This window comes from Vicia villosa, linkage group LG4 (assembly GCF_029867415.1).
Source record: "Vicia villosa cultivar HV-30 ecotype Madison, WI linkage group LG4, Vvil1.0, whole genome shotgun sequence".
Taxonomy (NCBI): Eukaryota; Viridiplantae; Streptophyta; class Magnoliopsida; order Fabales; family Fabaceae; genus Vicia; species Vicia villosa.
In genome coordinates, this window is record NC_081183.1 from 190,557,176 (window position 1) to 190,580,837 (window position 23,662).

The 23,662-nt window shown below is 36.0% G+C and overlaps 1 non-coding gene across 1 annotated transcript; it reads right to left on the reverse strand.

Moving 5' to 3' along the window:
- TRNAL-UAG (transfer RNA leucine (anticodon UAG)) lies at positions 1 to 80 on the reverse strand. The gene has a single exon. It is a non-coding gene; the product is annotated as a tRNA-Leu (tRNA).
- Between the last annotated feature and the right edge of the window lie 23,582 nt (positions 81 to 23,662).

The window sequence follows — 23,662 nt, forward strand, 5'->3', positions numbered from 1 at the left end:
TGACGGCTGTGGGATTTGAACCCACGCCCTTTCAGACCAGAGCCTAAATCTAGCGCCTTAGACCACTCGGCCAAACCGTCCTTGTGGTCTAAGGTGTTCAGTAATAGTACTAATTGTGTTCCGTATTTTATGTTTCAGTCATGTTATTTCTTTTGGTTACAAATGATAGTGTGTCATTATTGCTTATATTGTGTGTGGGGACATATCATGAGTTATTCATTATATAATACTCTAGTTACAGATGAGAACTAGAAAACTTGCGTATCAACACGGTTTAGCTATATATCTTAATTAGGGGTGATCAAAACCAAACCAACCCAATAGAAAACCGCAAACCAAACCAAACCAAACCGAAACCGCAAAAAACCGCATTTGGTTCGGATTAGTTCGGGTCAGTTTTTACAAAACCGCACGGTTCGGTTCGGTTTGCGGTTTGTATTTTGTAAACCGAACCAAACCGAATCAAACCGCACTATGTTACAACCTAAATTTTACTAACTTACATCCAACCCAAACTTAAACTTATTATACATTAGCATTATGATTACGAACAATTTTCTCATCCTTACACATATAATTTCAGTCCCGATCTTCTAAAATCTCTATTAACATTATCGCACCTTCTTTGCCACATACATCTTCCCTCTTCTTCTATAATCTCTACTCTCTTATATTCTTTCTTTTTCACCTTCTCATTTTTATGTAAATATTCCGTATTTCAGTTTCGTTTTTATCGCATATCTTCTTCTCTAATCTCTCAACACTTTTTTTCTTTTTCACTTTCACTAATCTTTCTTCTCTTCTATTTTTTTGTTTCGTTATAATAATTTTTATATTGTTTTATGCTATTATTTTATGTTTAATATTCCACTTTTGTCTAATTTAATTTTTACATATTAAATGGAAAATTGTTGTCAAAATATGACGAGTTTTGTTGTTATTTGATAATGTATGAATGTATAAATACAAAATTATGTTATCATCTATATGTGTATGTATGGCTCAATAAAATATTTGTAAAAAACCGAACCAACCGAACCGAACCAAACCGCATTAGTTTGGTTTGGTTTGGTTTGGATTTTTTTTAAAAGCCAACCGAACCAAACCAAACCGCACTATTTTTTCTCTTGCGGTTCGGATGATTTTTTTCGTCAAAACCGTCCAAACCGCACCGCGAGCACCCCTAATCTTAATACCTTCATTCATTTTTCTCTCTTACACTTAAAGGGTTTTTTTGCCTAAAATTTCGCACCTTCTTAACTATTCAATGTCAGTTTTATTTCATGGCAAGAAGAAATGTTATAACAATTATGTGGTAAGTAATTGACACGTATAATACAAAGGAATCACATGGCAAGAATTTCACATTCCTCTTCTTCTACATCGTACACATGTAAAATCAATTTCCTTTTCATATATAACCACACATGTAAAACATACCACGCCTCATTGTTTAATGTTTGTGGAAGAATGATTGGCGTTTAGCAACCTTCGCAGCCCAAAGCAACCTCAGCAGAAAATATCACTGGAAAATCCACTGCCATGTAACAACTCTACCACTGCTAAACAAAGCCAACACTGAAACTTGAAATCAACTTCAAAAAATACTAGCTATGAACATCTACTCAACAAAAACCCAGTCTCACATGCGAGCTATAACTGAACTAGGAATCTGGCTATTGTGAAACTGAGATGACAACGCTGAAAATTAAACATTCAAATTTAAACACCATAGAGAAAAATCATCCTTAATCATCTTTTATTTTATCTTAAGCCATCTTCAAAAGTAAACTTTAGCTTCCTCAATCACGCGAGTAATCTGAATTTCTTCATTTCGAAATATTTTATGGTTCCTAGCCTTCCAAATGCACCAAATACATATACATCACAACACTAGAAACTTTGTAGATGACGATTTTTCCCCACGAGCAAATTTTCAAACTGCAACATATGCTGCCACCCCTCATTATGCATAATTGAATATACGCCTAGCCATATGCAAATATAACTCCAAACACGTGCGAAACAATGACACAAAAAAGTGAGATACATTCTGTTGGGAAATAACACAGTTGAAGAAAAAAATAAATAAACAGAACACAACCAATAACACAAGAATATAACGTGGAAACTCCAAAACCGGAGAAAAACCACGACCGTTGTCTAAATAGACAACCAGAGAATTATTACTATGTGAAAATTTTACAACACATAGACTTCTCTACTCTCACCCCAATCCCCTAGTACACCCACACTCTTACAAAGAAAATATTTAAACTAAATCTCACAATACTCTAATACAAGAGCATAAGAGAACAAAGAAAATCAAATATAAGCTTAAAGTGTTTTTTGACTAGTGTATCTGAAAACAAAGAACTTAGGTCCAATATATAGCCTTGGTCCCCCCTTGCTTCACCACACTAAGCAATGTGGGACTTCTCAAATAGCTACTTTTTAACTCCCTTCTTTATTTAAGAATTTAGGCAACATTAGACATACAATCAACCCCAACACATTCTCTCCGCTTCTACATTCGCCTACGCATCTATCTTGCGCCTGCAACAATAAATCCCTCTTAACTATATTGTCTTTTGTTGCGATTTTGTTCTGAACTAGTCTCCAAACTAAACAAGATATATACTTTCATGGGGACCGCTTTATTCCATATATTCGACCACGGATTCCTTAAGTCAGAAATATGTTCACGCATAAGATTATTGTAAATCTCCTTCACAAAATAGTCACTTGAATCCTCCCGCTTTCCTAAATTCAAGGAACACAAATCTTTCTACCAGCTTGAGCCGCCACTGGTCCCCGACCTCATAACATCTACATTTGACCATATTTGACCCATATCTATTCTCCAGAGCCGGAAACCATATTCCTCTTTTTCCTACTATTATTTTCTATTTCCATTTTTCCAATGAAGCCAAATTAAACAACCTTAACTTTTTAATCCCCAACCCCCTTCTTCGATTGACCTACAAAGATTATCCCACTTGACCCAATTTATCTTTCTCTCTACCTCACATCCTCTATAAAAATTATTTAAATATAAATTCTAATTTTAAAATTATACCTGTCGGGACATTGAAGAAGGAGAGGAAGTGCACCGGAATCGCATATAAGATTAATTTAAGAATTTCAACTCGACCTCCAATGGAAAGATGCTTATTCTTTCAAATGGACATTCTTTTTTTCACTGTATTGATCATGTGAGGCCAAGTATCTATTTGCTTCGAATTTGCACCATACTTTAGTATATTCGCAGCCTCAATAATACAATTATGTGGGACATTGATCCTTACGAGCGAACTCTTGAGAAAATTAACTTTCAACCCGGACATAGATTCCGATAGAAGTAGTAACCCCTTGATGGTTATACTATTCGACCACAATTTCTCACATATAATCAAGGTATCGTCCATGTATTGTAAATGTGAGAATCTTTCAACTTCTTCTGCAACAATTAGAAAGAGAAACGACGATAGTGGGTCACCCTGTCTAAGCCCTCAGCTCATTTTAAATTCATTAGTTGGACTTTTGTTTACCAACACCATAACTGTTGAGGAGCTTAAGCACTCAAAAATCCACTTACACCATTTCTGAGAAAAGTCCATTTTCTCCATCACATGAACTAGAAACTTCCAATCTACACAATCATACGCTTTTTCGAAATCCACCTTGAACAAAACCACTTCTTTCTTCTTTTTCCTTGCCTCGTCAAGGATTTCATTTGCCACAAGAATCCTGTCCAAAATATGCCTACCAATGATAAAAGTTGTTTGTGACTATGAAACAATTGTGTTAATCACCTTTTTCAGCCTATTTTCCAAGACCTTGGATATAACTTTATAAATGCATCCTACAAGAGATATTGGCCTGTAGTCAGATATCTTTAAAGTTTTTTTCTCTTCGGAATAAGAACCATAAACGAACAATTTTCCCCTTTAACCATCCTCCAATTTGCATGAAATTCCATCATCATCCTCATAAAGTCTCTTTTGATTAATTCCTTTATAAACCAAAAATTGACACTGTTCGGATATGGATTTTTAGAACTTTCACAATTCCAAATCGCACACCGCACTTCCTCTTCCGAAAAACTCCGTAATTAAGCCAATAACATCTGTTTCCTCCAGCTTTATGAGCTCAATGTTATCTGGCCTAATACTCCCCTCCGTGCATGCGAAAGATTTTTTGAAGTGATCATGAATTGCTTTTTTTTATCCCCTCTACATCTTTCACCATTCTACCTCTCACTTCTAAAACCTGTATTTCATTCTCTTTCCTTCTCTTATTTATACATCCATGAAAATATTTCGAGTTTGCATCTCCTTCTTTCAAACACCTATTCCTTGATCTTTGACAAAGTATATTATAGTTAGGACCATTTATTTTCATAATTTTACCAAGGGCACATAGAAAATGTGAACAAATAAAAAAGAGAGTTTTATTCTTTTAACACGTGTTATATACTTATAGGTGTACAAGAACAATATAAAAAATTTATATTAAAATGCATAGAAATAAGTTTCGAACTTTTCTCTCACACTTTTATTGTCACTAGAATGAATGAGTTTAACATCGTCTAATACAATGATCTCCACCAAAAGAAAATAAAGAGACATCCTCTAACATAATGATTTACAATAGGTGATCTAGTAAAACATCGTTTGGCCCCGGTACAATCTACAAATAGAAAATGAGCATCATCCCCTAATCAATGCTAAAAAAAGTCAATTCATCTTTGTCCTTTAATATAAGATCGATTTGATGTCCTTTGATAGCTTATTCAATTAAGGAATTTCATTTTAAGACCGTTAAAAGAATTTTGAGATATCTTAACATAATTCCGCACTACGGTATTTGGTTTCTCAAAGGAAATGAGTGCAGTTTAGTAGAATTCTTTGATTCTGATTTTGCTGGTTGCAGAGATAGAGAGACTACTAGTGGGATTTATCATTTGTTTGGAAATTGTTTAGTTTTTTCACACAATAAGAAGCAACATATTGTTGATCTTTCTACCACTGAGACTGAATATGTGGTCTTCGGTAACTGTTGTACACAAGTCTTATGGATAAAGCAACAATCTTTGAATTATAATTTAAAACTATGATGTGTTTTATTCAAATACAATAACACTAGCGCTATTAGTATTACTAAGAATCACGTGTTGCATTCACATACGAAGCATATAGAAATCCAATGCAATTTCCTTAGAGATCATGTAGAAAAGGGAGATATTGTTTTTGAGTATGTGGATACAAAAAATCAATTAGTTGATATTTATTCAAAATCACTATCCAGAATGCCTTTTCACAAGATTTGTAGGGAACTAAGGATCTTGAATTCTTCGTGTTTTAAATAGATTTATATTCTAATTCATTTCATTTTGCTATATACTCCCTCCGTCCCAAATTATAAGAGAAATTCACTTTTTAGATTCATTGAATAATTAATGTATCTGGTCTATATATGGACCAGATACATTAATTATTCAATGAATCAAAAAAGAGAATTTCTCTTATAATTTGGGACAGAGGGAGTATTTTGTTGTGAACTCACATTTCATATGCAGTAAGTTGCCTATGAAGCATGGAAATCAGAAACACAACACTTACACGTCGGCACCAGTAAAAAAATGAAGAAATTAAACATAATCAAAAGTGTCGGTGTCGGTTTTGGCCACAGACGCGACTTTTTTCAGAGGTGTCGATGCTGCATCGTAAGTTACTTCTAATCAACTTTACTGGTGTGATCACTTCAACTTCTATCTTTAATTATATTATTTTCTTAATCTGTTCTACATGTCTATGTGTTTACATCTCATATGCCGCTTTACTTTCATAATTTCTTAGCTATTGAATGAATTTTGTTGTGCATGTAAAACCTTTTTAAGTATATATTTTATTTATGTGCATTTTGAACATCTTTTTTAATTGTTCATGTATTATTTAATCTTTCATTTTTTCAAGTCTCAATCATTTGAAGTTTTGTTGTTGTATGTGTCATGTTGTAGCGCACATATTTGTTGCATTTGGCATGTGTTATATCTCGTGTATCTATGATATTGTCATACCCGGGTCCTTTACTATTATATGGTTTTTCGTTCCAATTCATTTTGAATGAATGAGATAGCACAATTGATAAAATGTGCGTGTAAGGTTTGCAAGTACAAGGTCATGGATTCAAATCACATTTTATTCAAAAATATCACAAAAAACATCCAAAAATGCACTTTTTTTTATCCTTTTAATTTTTAATTTATTATTTAAGAATTTTTAAAATATTATTATTATTTTTTTACTTTTTTCTATTTTATTCATAAAAATATCAACAAAAAAATAAAAAAAATATTAATGATAGTTTATTCTTAGTTTTCCAACAAGATTGGAATCAGTGTATTTTTGGTTTGATTCTTATATTTCTAGCAAGAATCGAATTAAACTCTGATTTCAATTTTGTTAATTGCATGATTTTATTCTCCATTTTTACTTGACCTAGTTTCTCAATATAAATAAGCCACTCACTCACAATACCATTCATCTAACAATTCCCACTCTCCTACAACAATTACCTTTTTTCCACGTATCAATTTTGACACTTTTTCACACACAAACTTTTTCGTGTGCAGAATCCCTAACTCATCTACACAAACAACCATCATGGTAACTTAACCACAACAAAAAACCTCATGAACTACCTTCAATTTTACAATCACCATCATCAACCTTTGCAACCATAGTCATCAATCCAATGCAAAAATCAAACTCCTTTAAAGCCATTCACATCAATACTAAATACCTTTATATCTCATATGCCGATTTACAACATATTCCCTCATTTTTTTTAAAAACCGAGGGGAAAAATAAATTATGCCACACTTTAAATCCCAACTGTTATAGTTTATGTTTTTATTTGTTTATAAGTGTAAACTAAATGAACTAACCCTTTGATTTTTTGATATAACTGAGGGACCAAATAATCAAATTTCACTATAAAAGCACTCATCAAACATATTTTAACCTAATCCTTACTTATATGAAGCCGCCCCAAACTCGCCTATCTAGAACAAAACATTTTTTCTGCCCTTGCAATCTATCTCACATAATAGTGTTGATGTTGTATTTTTGCTCATTTAATAGATTGCAAGTGCAGAAAATCAGTCTTGCTTCAAAAATTTGTTGTACATTTCCAATCAAAGAAATAGTACGACATTTCTAGTGCACTCCTCTCTTTTCAAACCAACATACAGCTAAAAAATGGTGAATTTGAATGCGAAGTTCTGATATTCAAGCATCATTTTAGAAGTTGGAACTTAAATAGAGAAGGGAGTCTCAACTTACACAAAGAATGAAGCTTAACCTTTGAAAAGATTTGTTGTAAACAATTTATATTAACATTCTGTGTAAACAATGTTATATTTTTTAAAAACGAATTGTTGAGCTCGATATTAATCCAAAACCGAGGGGTATAATAATCATATTTTACTATAAAAACACTTGTTAAATAGATTTTACCCTAATCCTTAATAATACGAAGCTTCCCCAAAGAGAGAAAATATTTACCACTGCTACAACATATCCCTGGATGGATTGCAATTGCAGAAAAATAAAATTTCTCATTACCTCTAGAAACATATCTCTAGTATCTTGCATGTGACTTCTAGCATCTAAATCTTGATATCATCGAATACTTTTTGCATACAATGTATTTTTAATATCCTGTGAAAACAATATAATTAAAAATAAAATAAAATGTGCATTTACCTCGGTGATTTGTCATGACCGAGGTGATAGTTAAACGTTTTATCTATATTATATAGACCGGCCTTAACAAATCTTTGTCATCCATTTAATGATTATCAACGGTCAAGACACTACCATTAATGATCTGCGTGAAACCTAAGGGACATCCATTATAAAAGCATGCTGAATATTGAAAATCAAACCTAAATGAAACATATGAAGCCCTTGAAACTAAGGACGCTTCGAAAAGTTCTATATGATGGATTGCAAAAGCAGAAAATTTTCTGGGTTCAAGGTTTGTTTTCTGAAATATTTATTCGAACCGGAAATGATTTGATTTTTTATATTAATTCTCTTACCCTTTTTTCTCATCAGAAACAATTGCATGTAAGATCCAACAGAAGATCTTCCCCAAAATTCAATAATTCGAAGATCTAAAGTTCAAATCTTGAGGGAATTTGATTTTTATCTAGATCCATAAGGAATTTGATTTTTATCTTAAACTCTAGAGAATTTGAAATTTATTTGAATTTTAATATCCTATGTAAACAATGTAACAACTTAAAAAAAATATACCCCTTGTTTTTTTAAATAAACCGAGATAATAAATACGCTAGTTTTGAAAATAATAAAAGTGCAGATGCTGGAGTTTGAACCCATGTGCATATAACTATACCCTTCAGTTTTTTAATCACCGAGGTGTTAAGTGCAACCTTTTCATGACACTCTTCGTTACCTCGCTACTTACCTCAAGGTAAAATGCATTTTGCGTCCGAGGTTAAAAGCGTTAGCTGTTGTAGTGGACTTCTCTTCAGTTCTAGTATCTTTCAGAAAATCATATTTATTACTGATGTCAGATGAGATGTTCTTGACATTTGGTATTCCCCTCCTGTCCATTATCTTTGGAATTATATTGAATTGCTTTCCAAATAACTCATTGGTATTTGACAATCATTCTTCAGTATCCAGATCAACCGGACTCTCTTCATCTTTAGCATTGAAGACAAAAGCTATGCTCTTATTCTTCTTTTCAAATTTCTCACTAATAGCCAATTCAAATGTTTGAAGTGACCTGACAAGTTCATAAACTCTCATGCTGCTGATTTCTTGAGCTTCTTCAATAGTTGTCACCTTCATGTCAATTTTTCTATGTAGAGACCTAAGAATCTTCTTGACAAGTTTTTCTTCTAAGGTCTTCTCCTCTAAGGCACTGGAAGCATTTGTAATTTATAGAAAATTCATGTGAAAGTCCCAAATGCTCTCATTATCCTTCATCTTCAGATTCTCAAATTTGGTAGTGAGAAGTTAAAGCCTTGACATCTTCACTTTAGATGTGCCTTCATGAGTTGTCTTGAGGATTTCCCAGGCATCTTTAGCAGCAGTACAAATATTGATTAACCTGAAAAACATTCTTGCCCACTCCAATGAATAGAGCATTCAAGGCTTTGGGGTTTCCAAGAGCTACTTCGTCTTCCACTTTGGACCAGTATTTTCTGGCTTCAAGCACTCATTCCCATCTTTGTCCTTCACAACTGGATGACTCCATCGTCTCAAAATAGCCTTCCAAGGTTTGTTTTCTATGGATTTCAAAAAGGCTATCATTCTATCCTTCCAATAGACATAGTTTATGTGATCTAACAGAGGTGGTCTGTTATTGTATCCTCCTTTCTCGCCCATAGTACCAAAAAATATCTTCCCTAGAGCTCACCCAAAAACATAACAGAGTGTCTGCTCTGATGCCAATTGAAATTTTGGAACTTTCAAATAGATGTCAAGACAAATTTCCCAACACCAAAATAGAATGTCAATACATATGTTAAGACATCATCTGCTGACATAATTTTTTTCACCAAATTAACAGTTATATAGAAGTAAATAGTAGAAGGTAAAAGACATAATTAATTGTTGACCCATTTTGGTGCAACTCACCTACTCTAGGGGCTACCAAGCCATGAAAGAAATTCTCTATGATAGTAATAGTTCAAATCTAAACAACTCTAGTTTATAACTTATTTCCTAATCACTATCTTGTGCAACTTCTACCTAAGACACTCCTAGACATAAATCCCCCTCTCACTTCCAATCACTTCAGTGACAATAACAAAAGACCAAAATAGAAGAATATACTTCCAATAATGCACAATACACTCTTTGCTTAAAAGCTTATTGTCATACCCCAAAATTTGCCCAAGCATTTCCGGTAAAGTAATTTATCAAGGGAACTAAATTAAGGGTCGTGGGGTTTAACATTCTTATTGTTAAACCCATTCTCCTATAAATTGGAATAGAGGTGTGGATAACGGGTATTTTGGGACCCAAGCACTTGGGCCCAATTAGGACAAGGGTTTTATCATTTTTTGGGATTACATTTCTTTCCACGAACATTTGTTTTTTGATTATTATTTTTATTTATTTTTACTAATTAATTATTGTTAACATTTAGGATTATTATTAGGATTTATGAATTAAAATATGTTATATTAGTGTTATTATTATTTTATTATTTTGTTATTATTAATTGTTGTTATTAAGCTATTAAAATGAAAAAAAGAAAAAAAATTTGCCAAATGGTACAAAGCTTTTCACGCTTTCAAAGGAAAAAAAATCAGATTTTACAAGATTTCCAAATATCACTCAAAATCTCTCAATCAGCATTTAATCAAGAGATTTGGCCTAAGATTGTTAACCTAAAAACCTCCCTCATATATATTGAAGAATGTTCATACGCAGAGGGGAGGAGGCTTGCCTCCAAGGACCAAAATCGGGTCATAAAAACTCCAAAAATTGGCAAATACGTTTTAAAAGATAAGGGTTGATTCCAGGTGTTTTGAGGATTCAAGAACCCTCCTGAATCATCACTGGTCATTCCTGGATACTTATGCAAGCCTGAAGTGTCGTGAAACTCTTCCATTAAGCCACGGTTTGAACATGGTTATTTCAATTTCGGTTTTATTCATTCGTGCATTGTAAATAAATTTTGGATCCATATTCTTGTTCAGGATGATATTTAGAAGGGGGCTGAATGGTTTAATTTGAAATTAGTCGTATATTTAACAAGATGTCATGGTTGGGGTTTTGAAGCTTTGATTTGGGGATAGTGGGTTAGAGATGAAATTGGTTGAAACTATGGATTTCATGGAACTCGCGAGGTTGTGTATGATTAATCTGGGCTATTGGTTTGTGTTTAGCATTGATGATTTGCAGGTTGGGCGATGAAGGGTTAGGGCCACGCAATAAAACCATGGCCAAAGATGCTGCCCAGTTTTTGCAGATTCGCAAACGAAGAAGAAGGGAACAGTACCGCGCGCTTAATTTTTTAAATGATTGGTTTGTTCGTTTTTAATATATTGAAGTTACGGTTTTAACAACAAGCCAGTGTAGCGCGTATGGCTTTGGGGAGAGACTGGTGATCGAAGGGACCTGGGTTCGATCCCAGCGTCCCACATATATTTTTCTTAATTTCTTTGTTAGCACATGCCATGCGATCCAGTGGTTCCTACGTGCATACCCCTACCATGCGCCTCACGCATCAACCAATGGATCTCCTTCAGATCAGATCTAACGCACCAAAAGTTGGAGGTCTACCATGGGACCTCAAAGAGTCATCACATAGGATTCTGCCCAGGTTCTATTATATTTTTTTTAAAAATTATTTGTATAATTATACTAAACTTAATATATTTGCTATAAAAATTGTTTTTCTTAGAATTAAGTTGATAATATAATTAGGATTAGAAAAATCAAAATTAGGATTAGGGTTTGGAGTATAACATTTTCCCCGATTATTTGATTATGTCGATTATTCGACTTAATTGATTTAATTAATTAATATTAAAAAAGCAAGAACCCTATAAAGGTGTGAGTATTAGGGTTTGCCCTATCCCATTGCCATTTGGCAAAAATATTAATTCGATTAATTCTTACTAATTCTCTCCTCGACCTGACTAAAGCTATTAGTCGCATTAGACGAGAGATAAAAAAATATATAATTTAAAATATATTTAATTTGCTGCCCGCGACGATCAATCTATCGATCTGAGTAACCAGCAATGCTCCTTAATCCGTTAGCTATACTGATCAAATCTATTGATCATCGCATCTAACGGTGACATATTAAATCAGGGTTGTACGCCCAAATCTCAAAATACACTAAACCACAACACTACGGATTTTCATCCTTTTCAATCAGGCAATTCAAAAATGCCTTTCAAATCACAACTTCCAAAACTACGACAAGGCCACTCAAAAAGCCTTCAAACAACCTCATACTAATGCAAAGGCGTACAACCCTGTGCCCGAACTACATTGACTCTGATTCTCCCTAAGGAGATACGTAGGCACTTGGATAACCAAGGCGAGTCCCCTTCCCTAAAACCTCCATTCAGTTCAAATCTCAATTTTTACCCTTTTCACTTCTTTAGCTATTAACCTTAACTTTTAGCCATTAAACTTGACCATTAGATTCAAAGCCATAGGAAAGGGTTGAGGGTGCCTAACACCTTCCCTCGACCTGATTATAATAACTTACCCCGATCTCTAAACTGCGTAGGGTTTCCTATTCGCCCTTCAGAATAGGTGGCGACTCTAAAAGTCTTTATTTTTAGGGCAGATTGCTACAGCTGGCAACTCTGCTGGGGAAATACACTATAGGTGAATTATTATGCTCCAAAGGCTTGAGGGGGTTTAGGTTTAGGTTTTTGGCAAACTTTTTTAGGTTTCTGGCGAACTTTTGTTAGGGTTTGGCTAACTTGCCAAAATTAGGGTTTTGGATTAGGATTTAGGTTTTATTGCTTTTCTTTTTTATATTTAAATATTTAAATATTTATTCATATATTTATTTACAACTTCTAAGGTTTAAATTCTTATTTAAATATTTAAATTCTTTTATTTATTTATTTTTTCATTCACAATTTCATTTACCTCAATTGAATATTTTTATATTTGTTGTTGTATTATTTTCAGTTGGGATATTATAAATTGCGTTAACACCTAAGCGTGGGAATTATAATTAAGACCAGAGGGGAACTACATCGCCTACGAGTCTTGTTATAATTCCACTCAGAGTGGGTTAAGTATTCAGAAAGGTCTGATACGAGGCTCGACCTTGTTGAGGGCTGGACTGGGTATTTAGCCGATCTCTCTGGGAACCAACCCCTAAAATTAGAACCTCATGGACCAATGAGTTGTTCCAAAATCCAAAGAGACAAAAAGTCTCGGCGGCTACGAACAATCCCATGAGACCTTCCAGAACATACCAATGGGGAGGGTAGGCACCTAAGCCGTTACGTCGAACCTATGAACCTAGGGCTTATGTGCTTATATGCTTATTATGTAGCTGCAATTTATACTGCGAATATCTTGCGTTTTGATTTTCAGGTATTCCTACGTGTTCCCTGGCCTGCAGGAACCCTATTTCTAAAACCATGTCCTTCCCACGAAGGAAATCTACATTTATGCACGTTGATTGGCCTCCCCATGGCCATGAGACCTAGTGACTGTCTTGAACGGTCACTCCGTGCCTACGTCTACGCACTCCCTAGCCTGTAGGGACTTTCCTTATATATCCTTGTATTCTTACAACTATGTGTCCTTCCCACGAAGGACATCCTCGTTTACGCACGTCAATTGGCCTCTCGATGACCATGCGATTCAGTGACTGTCTTGAACGGTCACCCCGTGCTTACATCTTTCATCCCTATCCTATAGGGATTCTACTTCTAAAAACGCATCCTTCATACGAAGGACATCTTTGTTAGCATACGTCAATTGGCCTCTCGATGGCCATGCGATTCAATGATCGTCTTAAACGGTCACCCCGTGCTTGCTCCTACGTACTCCCTAGCCTATAGGGATTTTCTTTTACATCCATGTGTTTTCACAACGACGCGTCCTTCCCCGAAGAACAACTTCATTAGCATGCGTTTGATTGGCCTCTCGATGGCTATGAGATCTAGTGAATGTCCTGAACGGTCACTCCATGCTTGTTTCCGCGCACCCTCTAACTTGTAGGGTTTGGATTCCCATCTATACATCTTTCATCCCTAGCCTGTAGGGATTTCACTTCATCCGATATCGTCCTTATATAGGTCGTGTTCCACACAGAGAACCTTCCCACCAAGGACAACTTCATTGGTACACGTTGACTGGCCTCTCGATGGCCATGAGACTTGGTGACTGTCTTGAACGGTCACCAGCCTCTACCTTCTGCAAGCTCTTGAATTTAAGGGATTTCCATTGACGTGTCATAACATCTATCTCGCAAGGATTTCACTAGGGTCTAATGTCGCCTCTAAGGCTATCCATAGGATTATACGCCACACGTCTGCATTGCATATAAGGAGTCATAATACAAAAAAAAAGGAGTTGAGTATACACATGCATTTGCATTTTCATGCATTCATTTACATTGGCATTTGCACTTCTACCTTCGCCCGTACTCATACTTATCGCGCTAGCCGATTTCCCGAGACCCGCGAAAAATCAAATGGATCATCAACTGTGGAGAAAGAGGATAAACTATTGAGAACGAACGCAGCCTTACAAGGAGAAAAAAGAATGCCTTTCGCCATGCCAGGCGCATGTCCATGCCTTGTCGTAACAAGATTGTAAATATAATAAAGGTTATCATCGAGCAAGGATTAGTTCAACAAAAGAGTTCCTTCATAGATACACACAAGGGGTATCTAGCCATAAGGGGGTTCATCTATGAACATAGAAAAACTTACGTGGACGCTCTTGTTGATTGCAGTATAGGGCAAGCAACAAAAGAAAGATTTGGAAATATTGATCCGGGAATTATCGTCCTCAGAGATGGAGAGATGCCATTCAACAGTTTCTACGGTTTCGAACTCGGGATTGAATGAGCAAAAAGTAAACAAAGATATAAACAGGAAAAGAATAAACACATTCTTAGAAGAGAAATAACTTATCAGGAATGTAAATATATTCACTCTTCACAAACATACACTTACCAACCCATTATACTCAACCTACGATATTCATCTATGTCATCACGTATCTCTCACATAAGCGTCCATCTCTGGAGCACAAACGAGTTCATCTCACAACTAAGGTTATCTCTAACGCGAAGTCGCGAGAACATCCGTATTCTCGCGTCGGCGATCTCTCGCGCGCCGCTCAAACACGAAAGCATTAAGAACAGATACAAACAGTGAATGCTAGCTCTAAATCTATCTCTAGAGTTCAGAACCAACAGATAATCATCCTAGATAAGGATTCAAGAAGTTTATCTCTAAAGCACCCTAAATCCCCAACATAGAGCAAAAATCCAGGATAATATCAACACAGATTTGTAAAGCAAGTTAAATATAACATTATAATCGGTAAATATACATAAGATTCAAGTAAATATACAAACAAAACCCAACCAAAGAGAAATACACAAAGAAGAAGAGAAATGAACCGAAGATCTCCCGGTTTGTCAGCTTCGTTCGACGCTCAATCCACCCCCGATCATCCTTATGCAACCTCTGAAGTTGTTTTCTAAGCTAATTTTGATCTAAGAATGAAAATGATGGAGTTGGGACTCAAAAATACCCAACCCATGACCTAAAAATGTGATTTTGGCCCCTTTTAACGAGCTGCTGTCTTAGCAGATCCGCTTAGCGGACCCCCTCCGCTCAGCGGACTCAAAATTTCTTCCAGACGCTGATTTGCTCCGCTGGAGCTCCGCTCAGCGGACCACCTCCGCTTAGCGGAGTCTGCTAAAAATCAGATTTTGTTTTCGCCATAACTCGAGAACCGTAACTCCGAATTGCGCCCGGTTCGAAGCGTTGGAAAGCTTATTCAATGCTCTATCCAATAATGAATGAATGGAAACCAAATTGATGATTTTGATCATCCTTATTTTGAGTCTTTGGAAGTCCGCTTGATGGTGGCTAAGCGGGCTTTCACCAAAATTGCGAAATCGAAGTCGTGCCTTTGACACTTTATTCCTCAAGGCTCCAATAAGCATGAATACCTATAAAAACAAAGGAAAAACAATCAAATGGTATAAAAGTATATGAAAATACAATTATTCACAAAGTATACGTATTTATACACAAAACGGGGAATTATTCAAACGGTATAAACAAAAGTATTGATAAGTGCCACTATTTACATACTCAAAACATCGATATTTTGGCACTTATCAAACTCTCCCCAACTTGAAAATTTGTTTGTCCTCAAACAATGTCAAATAAATCAAAGAATCAAAAGTAATAAACCAAAGAATTGTGAATCAACAAGTTTAGAAAAACCAAAAACAAATGTATGGCTCAATACAAAAACGTATAAACAAAGTAAATACTTACCACTATACTACAACGACAACATGTAAATGAAATGAATCCTAAGCACAAAAAGCATACCAAACATTCTAACACAATACATGCTCACATCATGAATCACACCTAGCAAAATTTCATCAATGGATGAAGAACACACAAAGGTGGAGGACTTTTAACACTCATCCAACAATCTTGCAAACAAAAGATTAAATTATGCATTCATCCAAAAATCACATTGAAGATATAAAAGCAAGATCACAAGGACTTTTCAAGGTTGTAATGTGGCTTGGTTAACAAACAAGGGATATGTCCTAAGGCTAATCGAAACAAAAACTTGCCTAAACCTAAGGGAGTGATCAATCCACAAAGTTCTAAGCAACAAAATCTCGATTAAACTTCTTCCTTAACCACAAGTTTCTCAAACCAATGACAATACTTATTAGCACAATTATTCACTTCTCTTTTCTTTTTCTTTTTCAAAACTTTTTCTCTTTTTTTTTTCTTCTTTTCTTTTCTTTTCACATTTTTTTATTTTCTTTTTTTTCTTTCTTTTCAACCTCATAGAAACAACCAAATAAGTAGCAACCATTTCTCTCCCCAACTTGAATTCAACCACACCATCATGTGAATACTCCCTACTTTCTAAGGCAAGGTAAAAATTCATAACAAAAATCATGGTTGAGGGTTCAAGAAAACAAAGAATCAATCATCCATGCAAAAATGACAACTAAACACTCAAAGATAAGCATTTAGCAAAAACAACATGGACATTGACAAAAAGGCTCAAAAGGGTTAACAAATGATCACACACTCACAAGGTGAATTGACTATTTGATTATGGTGGTTGTGCTCAAAATGAAACAAAATGCCTTGATCCTTTTCATGCTTTCATAAAATCAACATAAACAAAAGATTAAGCATAATAAAATCTAGTTAAAACAAAGATTGTGGCCTCCAGCATATGTGAATAATGGAAAGCTTCCTCACATTTATGGTTTGGGAACTAAAGTGATTCAATCAACAAGCAAGTAATGCAAAAGAATGAATTGTATGGTAATTGTACAAATGAAAAGTTTCTTAAACATGTTATGCTATAGAAAGCGATAAATGAGTACCTTGAATGATACAACTTCAAAAACAATACCCTACCATACATCAGCAGGTTGAAACACAAGCTTTGGAAAATCACCTCAAAAATCTTCGAATTACCGAACAAAATTTGAGTACAAACAACCAATAAAAGAATTAGAGAAATAAACCTAGTATCTACTACTAAATAGCCTTGGTGAAAGTGGGAAAAATGAGTGAACCAAGTGGAATGGGAATCCCACTGGTACAGAGCATAAAAACAAATATCTGCTATGCTCGCTTAGCGGAGCTGAGCTCGCTTAGCGGGCACATCAGAACTCAGAAAAATCAGAATTGCACCAGCTGTTTCAATCACTCGCCACTTCACCTAAATACCTCATAAACAAAAATATAAACAACATTTAGAACCGTTGGGGTGCCTCCCAACAAGCGCTTGTTTTACGTCGTTAGCTCGACGCCTTTATTGTTTCGGTGTTTGGAAAGTAGCCTCCTCTCGTCATGCCATGGTGACGTCTCACCGCACAAGCCTATAGAAAGTGTCCTAACCAACCACTCAACAAACGTTACGGGTACAAATATATACAACAATTAAACGAACATAAAAACAAAAGTATACAACTATATACACAAACAAACACATATGTACAAGTTTGGAACAAATACAATTATTATCATACAAAAAGAGAAAATTGGTGAATGTTGGATTCACAAGTTGAAAAGTGAAGATTTGTTATTAAAGAGCTCATCCGAGATCAACATGTTTCACCAACATTCACCAATAAAAGTATACTTATATGTAACATATACAAGTAAACTTATATGGTGAACATAAACAAGTAAACATGTACAAGTAAATATATTTACAAGTGAAACTATACAATATATACAAAGATCAAGACCACAGAAACTATTGCGATGCAATTCAAACAACCATCCCCGGCAACGGCGCCATTTTGTTGATTGCAGTATAGGGCAAGCAACAAAAGAAAGATTTGGAAATATTGATCCGGGAATTATCGTCCTCAGAGATGGAGAGATGCCATTCAACAGTTTCTACGGTTTCGAACTCGGGATTGAATGAGCAAAAAGTAAACAAAGATATAAACAGGAAAAGAATAAACACATTCTTAGAAGAGAAATAACTTATCAGGAATGTAAATATATTCACTCTTCACAAACATACACTTACCAACCCATTATACTCAACCTACGATATTCATCTATGTCATCACGTATCTCTCACATAAGCGTCCATCTCTGGAGCACAAACGAGTTCATCTCACAACTAAGGTTATCTCTAACGCGAAGTCGCGAGAACATCCGTATTCTCGCGTCGGCGATCTCTCGCGCGCCGCTCAAACACGAAAGCATTAAGAACAGATACAAACAGTGAATGCTAGCTCTAAATCTATCTCTAGAGTTCAGAACCAACAGATAATCATCCTAGATAAGGATTCAAGAAGTTTATCTCTAAAGCACCCTAAATCCCCAGCATAGAGCAAAAATCCAGGATAATATCAACACAGATTTGTAAAGCAAGTTAAATATAACATTATAATCGGTAAATATACATAAGATTCAAGTAAATATACAAACAAAACCCAACCAAAGAGAAATACACAAAGAAGAAGAGAAATGAACCGAAGATCTCCCGGTTTGTCAGCTTCGTTCGACGCTCAATCCACCCCCGATCATCCTTATGCAACCTCTGAAGTTGTTTTCTAAGCTAATTTTGATCTAAGAATGAAAATGATGGAGTTGGGACTCAAAAATACCCAACCCATGACCTAAAAATGTGATTTTGGCCCCTTTTAACGAGCTGCTGTCTTAGCAGATCCGCTTAGCGGACCCCCTCCGCTCAGCGGACTCAAAATTTCTTCCAGACGCTGATTTGCTCCGCTGGAGCTCCGCTCAGCGGACCACCTCCGCTTAGCGGAGTCTGCTAAAAATCAGATTTTGTTTTCGCCATAACTCGAGAACCGTAACTCCGAATTGCGCCCGGTTCGAAGCGTTGGAAAGCTTATTCAATGCTCTATCCAATAATGAATGAATGGAAACCAAATTGATGATTTTGATCATCCTTATTTTGAGTCTTTGGAAGTCCGCTTGATGGTGGCTAAGCGGGCTTTCACCAAAATTGCGAAATCGAAGTCGTGCCTTTGACACTTTATTCCTCAAGGCTCCAATAAGCATGAATACCTATAAAAACAAAGGAAAAACAATCAAATGGTATAAAAGTATATGAAAATACAATTATTCACAAAGTATACGTATTTATACACAAAACGGGGAATTATTCAAACGGTATTAACAAAAGTATTGATAAGTGCCACTATTTACATACTCAAAACATCGACATTTTGGCACTTATCAGCTCTACGATAACTTGGGGGCAAGGATTAGTCCAACTAGGGCAATATCCTGAACCGAGGTGCATAACTACGATAGAGGGAAGGCGACATATGTTGACTCCACACCAAGGGGCAAAAGAGCCATAGGTTTTCTTCATCAACCTACAAACGCTGAAGGTTGCAAACGGTGTGATACTATCCTTAGGAAAAACAAAAGAGGTTCAGTCAAAGGAAACTCATGAAGTTCCGATACGACGAAAACCCACCGCTAACAATTTATTCCCGATAGGTTTGACATGCCCAAGGAGAATTCAAGGTTACCCTTCACTTCCACAAGTTCATCAACTAAGGAGTAAAACAAGGTCAATGGATCTACAAAGGAGGTTGTCCCTAGGATCAATAGGTGTTTATCATGCTCAGAATTTCAACCCCTACGATCGCTGAGTGTTACTCAAGATAAAAAAGGTTGTACCTTCGGATTAGCAATTCTAATGAGATAACCATGTAGGTTTTGAAATCAATTCATTCGCTCACCACTACGACTTTTCACTCGCACATTTCTATTATATTCTCAATTTCAAATTTAGGATTATTAACAAACTTAAGGGAGAATGACGAATGCAAATAACTAAGTCCAGCTAAACATATGCGTTCAAGGTAAGACCGAACCGACGATGTACAGGCATTGTTTCAATTCCCAAACAGTGGAGATATAAGGATGTTAATCCCTCGTTACCCCCTCGAGCCAGGAGTTGGAGTTTGTTTCTACTTTTCAAATAAACCTTGATTTTAATCAGGGATAGGGTAGATTTCAATTAATTCAATGGCGTGTTTTGGTTGACAAGAGAATCAATCAATGAAGCAAAGGTTCAAGCATAAGGATCAAGTAAAGCAAAGGTTCAAGCATATCTTCTTCCTCGCATTCATCCAAGAATGAGGGAGCAATGGTGACAACATCTTCTTCCTCAGATATATCATTCAAGATCGAGGACGTATAAAAGTCGAAACTTGCAAATCAAAGTCAACATGGCAGTCACAATAGTCAAAGTCCAAGAATCAAATCTCAAAAGGAGCATTAAAAAAAAGGAGAAAAGCGCCCGCTAAGTCAAAATGAAAAAAAAAAACAAAAAACGACTTAGGCAAAATTAGGGCAACCCGATGAATCAAATCCGAAGGAATTGGTTCATGCAAAATAAAGGATAAAAACAAAACAAAGGTGAGATGCAAAGGATAATCTTGTGACTGCTAAATCATCGAAGCTTCTTATAAACGCTTGGATTTTTACAATATTTTTCATCAGTGCTTGGATCTCTACTAAGGCTTTTGCTCAACATCAAAACTGAAACGATTCTCTTACAAACAAAGCGCAATCATTGGATTAGGCGAATCTTAGGACCTGGAGAACATCAAGGAGAAAGGGGTGGGTTAAATAAAATTTGAGCCTTATATCCATTGTTTCTTAAAACCATGAACCAGGCCAAGTTACAACATTCAAAAGTCCTAATTGAGGCAAGGTTAACCATGAAAGCATATTAAGCAGGATTTTGTTATATCGACTCCGAGGTTTGTTAAAACTATCCCTAAATCACTACGCTTCTTCAAGCATTCATTTCTAAAACATCCATTCCTAGTTCATAACGGACTTCGATTTCAAAACTTGCATACGCATTGCATTGGAGTTACGTCTCAAAGGGTACAACGTCATCTACGAGTATACACTTAGCATCGAGGAGATCTCGAGATTGGTTAATCAAAGGTGATCACTTCTAATAAAGACCTTTGCATGGGGGGAACCACATCTAGGGGGTTCTCCTAAACAAGGGCAAAATTTCAAGGATCACAAGGGCATGCAATCAAACATCCTATTCACTGGGGGCATTCATCCTAAAAGGTTCAGTCGACTTGGGGCACACCTCGAAGCAATCATAATCAAGGGCATGCCAAACATGGGAAGAATTCAAACTCAAAAGGATAGAACGCTATGGATAGTCCTCCATATCCTAGAGATCAAGGGCATGCCCTTCAATCTAAAAGTCGAAGCATCTAACAAGGATATTTCTCGGGGTACTTCCTTCATGGCTTTAAGATCATAGGCATCCTTTTCCACTAAACATTGAGGCATTGGATATCAAAAAGCAAACAACTCAAAAGGTTAAAGGCGTGGAGTAATTCAAAGGGTTAAACTGGGGCAAGGCGCACAGTATAAGGGAAAGGCGTTCTCACACTTTACAACCTCGAACAAATCTTTCTCCTAACAACGATCTTCAAAATTCAGAAGGAGGTATTGGGAAGTCGCGCTAGCATCCAACAACCATCCAACATCGGCAAGCTATATACGCTTTGGTTATCAACAACCTAGCACTGGAGTATCATGCAAATACATATAAATCATGCATTACATACATTGGTTGATACATTACAACATATCTTTTTAGGTAGTCTTCTTTAAGACGAATTGACATTCCTTTTCTAAGAACCTTTTCAAGTAGTCTTCTTTAAGACATTATTTTTCTAAGAACCTTTTCAGGTAGTCTTCTTTAAGACATTATTTTTCTAAGAACCTTTTCAGGCAGTCTTCTCTAAGACAATCACCGTCATTTTCCAAGAACCTTTTTAGGTAGTCTTCTTTAAGACATTCCTTTTCCAAAGACCTTTTCTAGGTAGTCTTCCCTAAGACAATCATCGTTATTTCCAAGAACCTTTTTAGGTAGTCTTCTTCAGGACATTCTTTTTCTAAGTACCTTTTTAGGTAGCCTTCTTTAAGACAATTTGTCATCCTTTTCAGGAACCTCTTCAGGTGGTATTCTTTAAGACATTCTACGAACCTTTCTGGGTGGTCTTTTTTAAGACATTCATTGTCCTTCCCAAGAACCTTTTTAGGTAGCCTTTTTTAAGACATCTTTCAGCCTTTGTAGGTAGTCTTTTTAAGACATCTTTTAGCCTCTCCAGGTGGTCTTCTTTAAGACAAATTTCTATCCTTGCTAAGAACCTTTTTAGGTAGTCCTTCTTAAAGACATCTTTTAGCCTTTTCAGGTAGTCGTCTTTAAAGACATTCCTCATTTGTTGCTAAGAACCTTGTCAGATAGTCTTCTTTAAGACAAATTTTCATATCCATTCTAGAAACCTTTTCAGGTAGTCTCATAGAAGACATTACTTCGTCCATTCGCCAACATATACATGAGCATAAGCATTATCCACATACATAAACATTACCAAGCCGGCATAAGCATGGCCGTGGTGTAGGCGCAAATATGGTTTAAACAGGTTCAATAAGGAGATAAAACCATGGGATTGACATCAGCATCAGCATATATACATACGCATTAGCATATGCATATCATCTAGTGCATTCACATACTACAAAAGTCTTCCGACCCTCGAGTCGTGAGTTTCCAACCCTCGTGTTGTGATTGAGGTGTTTTCCGACCCTCGAGTCGTGAATGTCCGACCATCGAGTCGTGAGTTTCTAAACATATCGTTTCCTTTCCGACCCTCGAGTCGTGAATATTTGACATGCTATTTTCTCCGACCCTCGAGTCGTGAATCTCCAAACAGGTGAATCTTTTTCATGCAGGTACGCTTGTCAGAACCATGGCAGGCAATTCCTTTCATACAGGTAAGTTTGCTAGAACTATAGCAAATGGTTCCTCTTATGCAGGTACGCTTGTCAGAACCATGGCAGGTAATTCCTTTGGTAAGTTTGCTAGAATTATAGCAAATAATTCTTATTGGTGCAGGTAAACTTGTTCGAGCCAGGGCAAGTGACTCCTATTGGTGCAGGTGAACTTGTTAGAACTATGACAAGTGATCCTAATGGTGCAGGTGAAATTTGTCCGTACCAGGGCAAATGATCCAAATGGTGTAGGTGAAATTTGTCCGAACCAGGGCAAATAATCCTAATGGTGCAGGTGAGTTTGCGATAACCCTCACAAATTATCCTAATGGTGCAAGTGAGTTTGCTATAACCCTAGCAAATTATCCTAATGGTGCAGGTGAGTTTGCTATAACCCTAGCAAATAATCCTAATGGTGCAGGTGAGTTTGCGATAACCCTCGCAAATTATCCTAATGGTGCAGGTGAGTTTGCGATAACCCTCGCAAATTATCCTAATGGTGCAGGTGAGTTTGCTATAACCCTAGCAAATAATCCTAATGGTGCAGGTGAGTTTGCTATAACCCTA